Here is a 12,353-nt window from a genome sequence, read left to right as displayed (position 1 = left end):
TACAGAAATTAGGAGGCTCTGTACATACAAGAGAGATCCTAGTAGAGATTACTGATCAACATGATTGTTTTCCTAAGCATAGAAGAAGCACACTAAAATTTTTTGAAAATAAACTTTATATTTCTAGTTCCTAATTTTCCAGGTCAAAGTAATCACATGCCCAATGATCATCTAAATAAACAAAGAGGAAAACCAAGCATTTAAAAAATTTCTTTCTCTTGTTAAAAAGCAAGATTTCCTACATGCTACCAAATTACTTGTTGATAGATTGTAATTAGACTTCTAGCTCCTTGAAAGGAGGAATTATATTTTATATATTTTTTTCCATATCCTTTCTAGGACTAGCCTAGAAGTTTCCTGTACATAGTAGGTACTCAGAAAATATTTCTTGATTTGAAAGGCTGTTTGAATGAAAACTGAATTTAAAAAAATTGTGCTGATTGTCTTCTGTGTTCAGTGACTGTGGAATAAGATGATAAACAATAATGAATAGGACACATTTTTACTGAATCAATGAGGGCAGATATATGTAGAGATGAAATTTCAAAAATTGATTTTGATTGTGGTAAAATCCATCATGCCATAGGCAAAAAGTGTAATAGTTAAAGGAATTGTAGGGATATTGAAGAGGTATCAGGGAATAAGGAAGGTTTTGTAACAGGGAATGGAGGAGTTGAAGGGATAGACAGAATATGGATGCTGGTGAGGAAAAAGAAGAGCTATACCCCCTGCTGAGAGCCTGTCTTTGAAAAATGGTTTTCCTGAGAAATGGACCAACTATAATAGCCTGAGGGTATGTCTTCTCTATTGATTGATGTTGAAGATACCCCTGGGCAGGTAAGCACAGACCCTCCTGAGGGACAAGCCTCCCCTCAGATCAAAGTTGCCTAGTAGGGGTCCAATAAGGACAATTTATGGTTGAATGACTGTCCTTAGGTTCAGCTCCCTCTATGTCCCCCTGAAATGAGAGTCCTCTTATCTGACTGTGGGTTATTTATCTCAAGATGAATTTAATAACAAGTTTGGGATGGGAAGATATCAGGGAAGAGGGAATTGGGATTTCTCTAGATTAGATTTGAGTCTCTCTCAGCTTTTGAGCTGAGGCCAGGCCTCATAGGTTGGTGGAGGGTTTCTTTTATTCCTGTCTATACTAATTTGTGCTAGTTTTCTCAAGTTCAAAGTCTTTAGCAGTAGACAGCAAGAAGAAAAAACAGTTCTGACTTTCAGAGCTGGTTGGGCTTGTCTCTTTTGGCTGACACTCCTAAAGACCAGCTTTATAGTTCAAATTGCTCCCCTTAAATCCTTTTGTTTGATGACACAATCACAGGAATCCAGGTAGGGCACACAGTTGGGAAAAGTCCAGGAATGAAGTACTTCTATCCCGAGCCAGGAAGAGAGGCTCCTTCCAATCTGAGAGACAGGAAAGAGAGAGTCCTACAAGACCAAATGTCCCTCTCCAAGTCCCCCTTTCCCCACCAACTGTCATTGCTGTTCATCAGTTTCACTCTAACCTTCCAACTGCTGTTTGCTCCACCTCAGTGGCAGAAAGTCTAGAGCTTGATTCAGTTTTCTTTTCCACAATTGTCCCCTTTTTTTGTTGTGACCTTCCCAAGGTCACTTATATTTATTATACTTACCAAGCTATTAAATCAACTTTCTAACTCCCCCCACCCAAATAATAAACTTCCCTCATTACTCTATCACTATTCTGTGCTAACTTTATCTACTCTAAGAAATTCTATGCAGGAAAGTTTGGGTAAGGGTAGTTTTAGGGTTCTACAATAAAGTCAGTACAATAAATGTTTGAACAAAACTATTACAAAGAAATATGAATCTTAGTGCTAATACTACTTACTCTTGCTAAGTTAAACTAATACAAACATTTTTCCTATTTTATGTATCTATAATTATTTGCAAACTACTTTATCTATATAAATATTTCCATTAAACACAATGTTGGCATCAGCTTTACAATAAACAATTAAAACTTTACTATCTGCAAATGCAGCTTAAGTCTATTCCTAAGTATAGCTGCCTATGCTACTTAACTTACTCCTAATCTACTCCTTACTTATTATAACTATTCTCTAAGTCCCTAGTCTAATCTATAAGCTAATCTTATATACAACATATATACATGCTATGGTACATATTTATAGACCCTATCACTATGCTACTAACCTAATCATAGTATATACATTATTTATAGAGATTATTTACATATAATACAACAATATGCATTGTTCCCACATCATGATGTCAGTGAAATAGAAATATCTATTATCTTTCTATTTGCTCAAGACCTTATGAAACTAACTATATACATATTTACATTTTACATAAATGCAATTTCAGACACTCATTTATTTACATGAGGTCTCCCAATACATATCAATTTGTGATTTTGTGTTTTGCGTCTAATAGTGTTGGGTTGAATGAATACTTATCAGGTTTCTTCAGATTTCCACTTCTCGTGTTGACTGATATTCATCTCTTCTTTCTTCCAAGTTATGCCATGGATTTGCTTTAATATTTCTCTTCAAAGGTTCATGTTGCTAGCATGTCTTTGAAAAACAGGAGAACTTCAACTTCCAAATCAAAATTAACATTAAGGTCAAGTAGGTGAAGTATCTCATGTTTTCAGTTAATTCTGGCATAAATCCATTAACTTGGCTCCAGGTTCCTACTGCCCTTTATAAAAAATAAGGGATAAGAAACAATGCCCTGTGATAATTAAAATGTTTGGGAGCAAGGGAAATATATATATATATCAATTATGACTGCTGAAATATGTTTTCTACTGTGTCTTGGTTTTATATAAATATAAGATGGTCGCCAGGGAATATATTCCCAATTTATGAATATGCCCAAGTCAACTGGGTTTTATAGAGAAATTTAATTTATAATACACTGATTAATCAATAGAAAAAGAGAGAAAGTAAGAAAGGAATAAGAATGAATAAATCAGTCAGTTGGTTTTATCACTCACCCAAGATCTCTCTAGGTAAGGCTTCTCATGCCAACCTCCGGCTCCACCTTCAAGAGAGCCTCCTTTCAAGAAACGTTTCCAGAGAATTCTCCTCCTTCAGAGCCAGCCTTCTCTCCTGGTCCTCCCACAGAGCAACCTCCTCAGTCCTCCTTCAGAGCCACCTCGCTCAGAGCAAAACCTCCTCCTTCTCTCCTCAGACTCTGCTATCTTTAAGGAAACCATCTAAGTTCCCTCCCCTCAGTTCTCACATCTACCAATCACTGTTGATGTCTCCCCTGTGCCAATGGTGGCTCTAGTTTAACCCAGGACCGCCCAGAGGTCTGTGGCTTTGCACATGTCTGTTTTAGGTCATATTCTCAAATAATTAAATCTTGATCTATGCTGCAGCCCTTCCTAAATCCTGTTAGACTGAGTAGGGTGGAGATTGTAAGTTCCAAGACCTGGTTCTGTCATTCCAAGTATCTCTATTGTATCAATTCTAAAATCAATCATGACTCAAAGAACTTCCTGTTCTATGCTTAAGCATAGGTCAAAGCCCTTTCCATTGTTTAGCAAAAGGTTTCTGTCCTAAAGTAGTCTTAAGTAGGGAGGAGAAGGACCCTCCCATGCCAAGGGTTTTCACATTCCAATAGAGTTCTTACTATCAGTAGGAAATTTTTCAAGTATGAAATTTCCCAATGGTGAAATTTCCAACATTCCTAAGTCTAAGAAATTTTAAGGTTTACAGCCCTCATGTATGAGAGGAAAGGATCTTTATATCAATTAAAGAAATTTAAACCAGGAGCTCTCTCTTTGCATATGGAGGGAACACAGATGGTTTTAGTGGTCTGGGTGTGGTAGTTAATAGGCCTTATGGGCTCATGTGGTGATAGTATAATATCATTTATGCCTTTAAACTTTCATAAAAGATTTCTCGTCCAATAAAGGAGGAAACATAGTCATCAACTTGGATAGTAATTGTAAGGTTTATATACTCTCCGCATGTCAGAGAAAGCTAGGATAGTCTCTTTTGTTCCAAAGCTGTGGCTATAGGGAATGATACCGCAGCACTGCCTTGAACCACACCCAGTCTTCTGCTCCAAAATAGCTCTCTTCTGAGTACCTTGTTAATTTTGTGCATAACTATCTTCCCAGAAACTGTCAAGATGTCACATCTCCAAATGTCAGGTTAGAGCATTCAGTGAGTGGAATAAGTCATAGATAAGATCATAGATCTGGAACAGAGGGAACATCAAAAGTAATCAACAACCAATCCCCTCATTTTAAGGATGAGGAAAATGAGGCCTGGGAAAGAAAAGTGGCATGATCCAGGTGTGTTTTGCTTGTGACTATTACTTCCATAATATTATCCTCCATCTTAATCCACCCTTCTGATTCTTAATTATTTGCCTCTTGAATTTGCCAAATTTCTACACTAAATGATGTGTGTGTGTGTGTGAATCCCTCTTTTGACTTACAGATGAGTGAGGTCTATTTATTAGCTGCACCCTTATCCCTTTCTCTAGGTTTATTCTCATTAACCCAAATCATGAGATATATGTCTATCCTTTTCTTTCTTATTTTATACCAATGTATTCCTTCCTTTTTTCCTCTTAAATATCCTTTGAAGAGAATCCATCCAATCCCAAATCCTTACCTTTTTTTCTTAATTCCATTAATATCTATTGAAGATTTTATGGTTCTCAAGGAATACTTGCTTATTTTCCCTGACTTAAAGTGTTCACTGCACTTCATCATATACTTTTACATCATATACATTTATATCAAAATTTTCTATTCCATCTGTGAAGAAAGAATTAACTCAGCCACTGTCTATTTTTAGTTAATCAAATCAAGAACTTAAAAATACCCCTACTTAACACTTAAGTTAGAGAATTCACAAGTCACTTACTAGAGAAAACTCTCACCTCCAAAGGGTACTGCCCACTGGGAAGTGCTAGGCAAATTGAAAGACTGCAATTGGTTTCTGTGAAGAGGGGGAGATCAGGAAATGATGGGAAAAGGGGGTATAAAAGAATAGACCAACAAGGTCTGGTCTCTTTCCTGCCTTGGCATTTGGAGAGACTCTTCCCTTGGATTCTGCATCGGTGAAGAGCTGAAGAAACGCGCTTTTCCTTCGAGTCATTCTGCATTGGTGGAACTCTGACTGAAGACATCACTGGGACTTCTGACTGAGGATTACTGGGAAGCCCATATGGAGATCAGGACTTGGGAAAGCCCCTTCTGGGTGCTGAACTGGACTTCACTTCACCAGAGAAACATTTAGGGCTGGTAAGCTAGACCAGGCTTTGTCTCCTTCCCATATTTCTTTCCCACTTTCAGTGTCTCTACCTTGCTGTATATAAAAGCTACTAATAGTTATTTTGACTCATGGGTTAATATTTTTTAAACAGCAACCACTTTTATAACTCTCATATTGAGTCAAAGCCTAATTTAATATTTATACATCAAAGATCCATTACTTCCCTCCCTTCACTCTCCATAGGATTATATTCATGTTTGAAAGGTAAATTATTCATTTGTATATTCATATGTTTTTTTTTCCTTTTGGAATACTATATTCCAAGATCAGTTCTTATAATAGAAACTTCCAGATGTCATGTGTTCTTAACTGTCTTTCCTGACTGCAAGCTTCTTGTGTGATACTGGCTTGGCATTATAATAATTTAAAATTCTGGGAGATTGGCTTCTGGTTAGAATATCAATTTATTGATTAGTCTAGCATTAACCAATAAATTCACAGTCTCTGATCATCTTAATAACCAAAAGACTGGGAGGTCCTCTTGCACAGGTTCATAAATACAATTTGGGAGGTCATTATTCAGCCCCTTCTTTGGATATCTTAATACATCTCCAACTGGTAAATAGCCAAAGGTGAGGTAGTCCATTAAAACTCTCAACCTCTTCATAAACCCCTGGGTGATGGTCCTCAGTCATTTAGACTGAGTTTCATCATTTCTCTTGTCTATTAACCAGGCTTTATTCAGATAAACATTTCTTGGAGTCCCTAAGGAGGAAGGGGTGTGTATAAAGGTCAAGGAACTGATTAGAACTTCTGAAGGAAAACCCAGAAATAGAAATAATTCAATATATTTTAAAAATAAATCCTCTCAGCACTTAAGCTGCTCTTTCCAGATGCTTGCAATATTTTTTCTTTGATGCAAAAACTCAGTGCTCTATGCAGTGCACTATCAGCTACCTCATGCCATGTGACATAAATGAGCTTGTGCTTAAAAATGAAATTACTTTGCCTACTACTCAACACATGTGATAACATGTGTGCTGACATGTGTACATATATACATACATATGTATGGAAGTCTCAAATTAAGAAATCCTGCTACTTTTCACAGATGCTGTTTAAGGTTGATGAAAAAAGAGAATATTGGTCCAGGGCACATGTTAAATGTCCTTGGATGGGTATCCAAATTCCACTTTTCTGATCTGTAAAATGGGAGTTAGATGCCATCATTTCTATGGCCCCTACCAGCTCTGACATTTCATGTTAATAATGCTAATTTTGTTTTCAGGTTCTCTGCATCTGGTATATATATCTTAATGATGTTTGGGAAGCTGCTTCTTCACCTTAAGGTGTACATGATATCCTTGTCCAAAAAAAAAAAAAAAAGACATCTTACTCTCGGTTACCACTCCCAGAAAGTGGCCTTTTGCCCATCAGGACTCATCCCATAAGCTAGAGAAAGTCCCATGTGTTAAGTCTGCGAGAGAACGTGACTCCAATTGGCCTTGAGAGACAAATAATCTGCCAGGAGACAGAAAGAAAAGATAAATAGCAATGATTAAGAAGAAAGTATTACTTTATCTGAATAAAATAAGGTACAAATAGGATAAAGATTATAAGAAATGTGTTTCTTCATCTGAAGTATGAATGGACTGAATAGGAGATCTCAAAGGTCTCTCCCATGTCAAAATCTCATGTAGTCAATCTAATAAGCACTTTTAAGGACCTCCTATGTGCAAGGCCCTGATCCAATGATTTGTAACAGGAAAACCCTTAGCTTAGGCACTGTTAGAAACACCTCAATTAATCACTATCACACTAATGACAGCCACTTTACAATGTAATACTATGGTTTTCATTTCATTGTTAAATATTTAGACATTTGGAACACACAATCACTTGACCTAATTCTATCATACACAGTACAGAGAGTCGAAGCCATTCTGTACATATGATTGTACTAGGGAAGTTGTACAGCAAGATTGCAAGGATTCCAATTCAACATATTGAGAAGTGTTTTGGTCCTAAATAAATATTTATGTTCTCTGCATATGCTGACAACCTATCCTAATTTGATGGCATGTGACATTCAGATATGTATTTTATAAGTCTGTCTTGAGTCACTCCATGTTCTCATTTTTATTTTTCCCCTTTGGCTAATTTAGTAAGTTAAACAGTTGGAGAAGTATAGTTTAACCCAAGTTATTCTGACTAGTTGATATGATCAGGTAGAGTTGAGTATAAGGAAGGGGGTATAGAGAATCATATCACCATTGCCATGTTTTTTCCAGTTGGAATAGATATCTGATCTGCTGTGTAATTTTCAGAGTTATCATAGTATTCATGGGTAAAGTCATTCTTGGACAAAATAGAAATTATCCATCCATGCTTGTATTCCTCCCTATTTGTAGAAAAAACATATTGAAAAGAATCTAGAATCATGAGGTCCAACACCAATGACAGTTTCATGTCCCTCATGTCTGTACTTTATTCTCCTTTTTCTGTGCATTTTGCTGTCCATTCTGTCCTCCTATTTTGCTCTTCTGTCAATAATCTTACCTCTTTCTACCACATCTTCCCTCCCTTATCCCTGCTATTCTCACTCTGTTGTGAGAGAAAGTGAAGATAGGCATGGTGTCTTGAATGGAGAGACAGAGAGAGAGAGAGAGACAGATAGACAGACATTTACCTTGGAAAGAGAAGTGAAATGAATTAATTTGTTACCTCTCTTTGCCTTCTCTGAACACTGGCTGAAATTTGGACATTAACTATTGTTCTCATGAAAATGAGAGAGAGAGAAAGAGAGAGAGAGACAGTCAGACAGAGACACATACAGACAGAAAGAGAGAGGGGGAAGAGGAGAGGGAAGGAGAGAAAGAGAGGGAGAGAGAGAGAGTTGAAAAGGAAGTTTATGGTTAAATAGTCATGTCCTTCTCAAAACTGGCAAATAATAATATTAATTCACGTTTGGTTAGAATTGTAAAATTTGCAAAATCCTTTCATCACTGCCCTGTTTGTTAGGTATTCCAAGTATTATGACCATTTCATAAATGGGTAAACTTAACTAAAGAGATTATATTACTTAGCTAAGATCCCACAGCTAATAAATGCTAGATATGGGTCATGAACCCAAATTTCTGTTGACTCAGAGTCTAATACACTTTAGACTGTAAAAGGTCTCAGACTAATATTAGGAGTTTTGCTATCTTCTCAGCCCAAGAAGAGATAGGATTTTTCCCATTTAGGCTGTCAAGTATGGCAGACTAATAAATCCCATAATGTTAGTGTGAGCCAGAGTTATGCCATTATACAATATTACCTATATCACTAAATGTTTGTTTCTTCTAATTTAATACTGGCATTCATGACTGGACTGCTTAGTGTTAACTTGCCTGCAATCAGTACATTGTACAGCAAATGCTGACTTGCCATGGTAGAAAGAATGCGATACACTAATGATATCATAAGTCTGGCTTTATTCCTCCATGCTATCACAGTTAATCTTCTAGGGTTACTATTTTTAAGTATTAAGATATGTTTTTTCCCCTCAACATACTGCATATATATAGCTCATCTTTAATTTACAAGCACAGAAACACACTCATTCAGAAAGATTTCAACAATCTTTCAAATCTTTGGCTCATTCAGACTTTCCCTCAGACATATGTTTATCTTTTCAGCAACTATCGTAATAATTGTAAGAAATAGTATTTGTATTGTTTGGTGTGGAACCATTCAAGGAATCTCTGAGATGCAAGGGCCACAGAGACAATCTGGCCTGCTGTATCTAAATAGTAATCTCCACTGTAATGTATTGGATAAGAAGCTGTCCAATCTTTTTTTAAAGATTTCCAGGAAAGGAGAATTGCCTACCTCTTGAGTCTATGATCCACTCTTTGGATAGCTTTCTTGGTTAAGAAGTTTCCCCAATACCAAGCCTAAATTTACCTTTTGGAAATTTCTATCCACTGCTCCTACTTCTGTCCTTGGGGGCTAATCTCTTCATATTCTTTATGGCCTTTTTCTAATTTGCTCTTCTCTTTTTAAACCACATTTAAATCTTTCCACTTGTCTTAAATTTTATACTACTCTCCTGTCCTCTATTTCTTGATCTTATGGAACTAAATCTATAATTCTATATTCTATAATTGGTTTCCTGCTTGTTTCTATGTTTGGAAGACACCTGACAACAATCCTATGAAATAAAAAAGAAAGTTTATTATTTCCATTGGACAGAAGAAAAAAGTTGGTGATATTGTTGTTATTACTAATTATCAACATCATTATTATTCATATTAACGGAAGACTCAGAACTAGAACTCACATCTCCTTTCTCCTAGTTCAAGTTTTCTACTGAGGCAACTTTAGAGTGAGATTTTCTAGTCTCTAATTTGCAAGAAACATTGTTAAAAACATGTTCATTCTCTTTAATAACAGGTAAAGATAGATAAATATTTGAGGGCAGCTATGAAGCAAAGTGCTGGACCAAGAGTTGGGAAAACCTGAGTTCTGATCCCCAAAACACTGTGGGACCTCAGGCTAGTCACTTAATCCTGTTTGCCTCAGTTTCTTCATATGTAAAATTAAAGCAGAAGGAAATGGCAAACAATTCCAGTATCTTTGCCAAGAAAACTCAAAATAGGGTTAAGAAGAAATGTACCTGACTAAAACAACTAAACAACAGTGAAAAACAAATTGGAAGAGATGTTTAAAATTAGTGGCTAATCATTGGCACTGAAACTAGGCAACCTGAACTTGCTCTCTTGGACTACTTCACTGTATGAAAGGGATGAAAATAATAGGTGCCATATTATGGATTACTTTAAATGGCAACAAAAGACACTAAACTATTACTCAATAGACACTAGAGACCCCTTGAAGATGTTTGAGCAGAAGAGTGATATGATCCTAACTATGCATAACTAACTATGCATATTCTGGTCAGCATTTGAAAGCTGGATCAGAGATTCACAGAATTTTGAAATTGGAAGGGTTATGAGTGACCATATAGGTTAACTCATGCTTGAAAAATAGGCTCCCAAAATGTAATTGGGAAATGTTTACCAAGATAAATAAACATATAATATAATAGAGATAACATTAATTTGTGGTTTTCTAAGTCAAGATATGATTCACACAATTTTCCACCACTGATTCAGCCTATTAAGATCTTTTTTTTGAACCCTTATCTAAGGCAGAAGAGTGGTAAGGGCTAAGCAATGGGGGTTAAGTGATTTGCCCTGGGTCATACAGCTAGGAAGTGTCTGAGACCAGATTTGAACCTAGGACTTCCCGTCTCTAGGCCTGACTCTTAATCCACTGAGCAACCCAACTGCTCCCTATTAAGATCTTTTTGTATTATTTTAGATACCAGAAATGCACTCCATCTCTTACAAGAAGTATGTCATTCCTGTATTTTTAGCTATGGTTCAGATTTCCAAATCTCTTCTTAGGCAACTGTGCCTTTCCCAAGCCTTTTCCTATATCCCTTGGGTTCAGTGAGCAACAAGGACGAAAACTCAACTTGCATACATTTGGTTTTCAGTTTTTTGTCCAAGATTTTGTAATATTTGCCACTGTTTTAAAAGTTCCTCTTGATGATATCATTTTGCTCATGTGATTCACCATATGGTCATGCTTTTCTATGCCTTGATAATTGCCTTATGTCTTGGTTACTGTTATTTTTTATTGGTTGGACTGAATATTAGGTTGGTTAATGCCAGGGATTTAATTACTAAATCCTAAAAATTAATTACTAATATAAAATGGAATTTATGGTAGTTTATTTTTACAATAGAAGATATTAGGAAGAGAGAAAAGGGAGGGAGGGAGGGAGGGAGAGAAAGAGAAAGAGAGAGAAAGAGAGAAAGCCCTGGCTTCCTCTGAACCAGTTAGCAATTCAAAGGCACCAGTCAGGGGAAAGGAGTCTCAAGAAGATGGGCCTTTCTCAGAGGTTCACACTTCCAGAAGGGGCAAGGAAGGAAGTCAGCCTTTACACTCACTACGGTGACTGTCTAAAAAGAAAGCAGTCTGAGGTCTCTAGCACCAGCTCCTCCAGGAGTCCAGTTCCACAGCCAAGTGTCTTCACTCCCTCTGAGTGTCTGTCTTCCAGTCTCTTTTCAAGTGTCTCTCTTCACTCCAACTCTGAGTGACTATATCTCTGTGTGTCTCTGTTTCCACTATTTAAAGACCTTTTCCTCTTGTGTAATTTTCCCTAAATTTTACATCTACCAATCACAGCCAACACTCCTCTCCAGGACTGCCCACTCTTTCACATGTGGACTCACAGACCTCCCACTCAATGTATAAAATGGGTGTTCACACCTTTTGTGGTTAGTTCACACCTTTTTGTGGTTAAAATGCTAAAAGAGTAGTGTTCTACTTTAAATTCTATGTTTACACTTTGGGTATTAAAATCCAAAAATAGTCAGGGGATTATAATTTAATCTTCACAATGAAGAAAGGGCGAAGTATCTTCATTCTTTCAATCTGGGGAAAGCCAAATCAATTCTTCACAATCCATTCTCCTAAATGACAACAGACCTTTCACTTATTGTGATCAGGTCAATAAAGAGCACCTCTTTACCTCTGAGCAGGCGTCAACCACCACTACTCTTCTCTTCTTCCTCTGACTCTTACTGGATGACCTTTCATCTGCAGTTTTTGGCAGCTTAACTTGAGAGACAAATATCTATTTTCTTCTCAGATAGCCAGTTCTCTGTTTTTCAAGAAGAGTCTCAAATTTGCTGTTTAGTTTATACAGCACTGTTATCAATCTCTTCCTCCTTTCTTTTGCTCTGCAGTTTCTTGACAAATGTTATTTTCCCTTTACCACTTTTTGATTCTATTTTTATCCCAATTGAAATTCCACTTCTATTCCTCTAAAAAATGCTTAATTGTCCCTGTCAACCTGGATTGAAGAGTGTCATTACATAAAGTCTCTACACTGTAGGAGGGAGACTAACCAATGCTTAGAACAAGAATAGTGTTTCCTTAACTGTGACTGAAATGCAATCTTCATAAAATCGATTCGAATCACTGTAAAACTACCCTTCTTCTATAGAATGATTTAGATTTTGGGTCTTATTAAAAATGCTTGTGGATGTTTAAACCTCACCTAAT

The sequence above is a fragment of the Monodelphis domestica genome, chromosome 3 (genome assembly GCF_027887165.1).
Source record: "Monodelphis domestica isolate mMonDom1 chromosome 3, mMonDom1.pri, whole genome shotgun sequence".
Lineage (NCBI taxonomy): Eukaryota > Metazoa > Chordata > Mammalia > Didelphimorphia > Didelphidae > Monodelphis > Monodelphis domestica.
Note: the sequence above shows the minus strand (reverse complement) of the source record.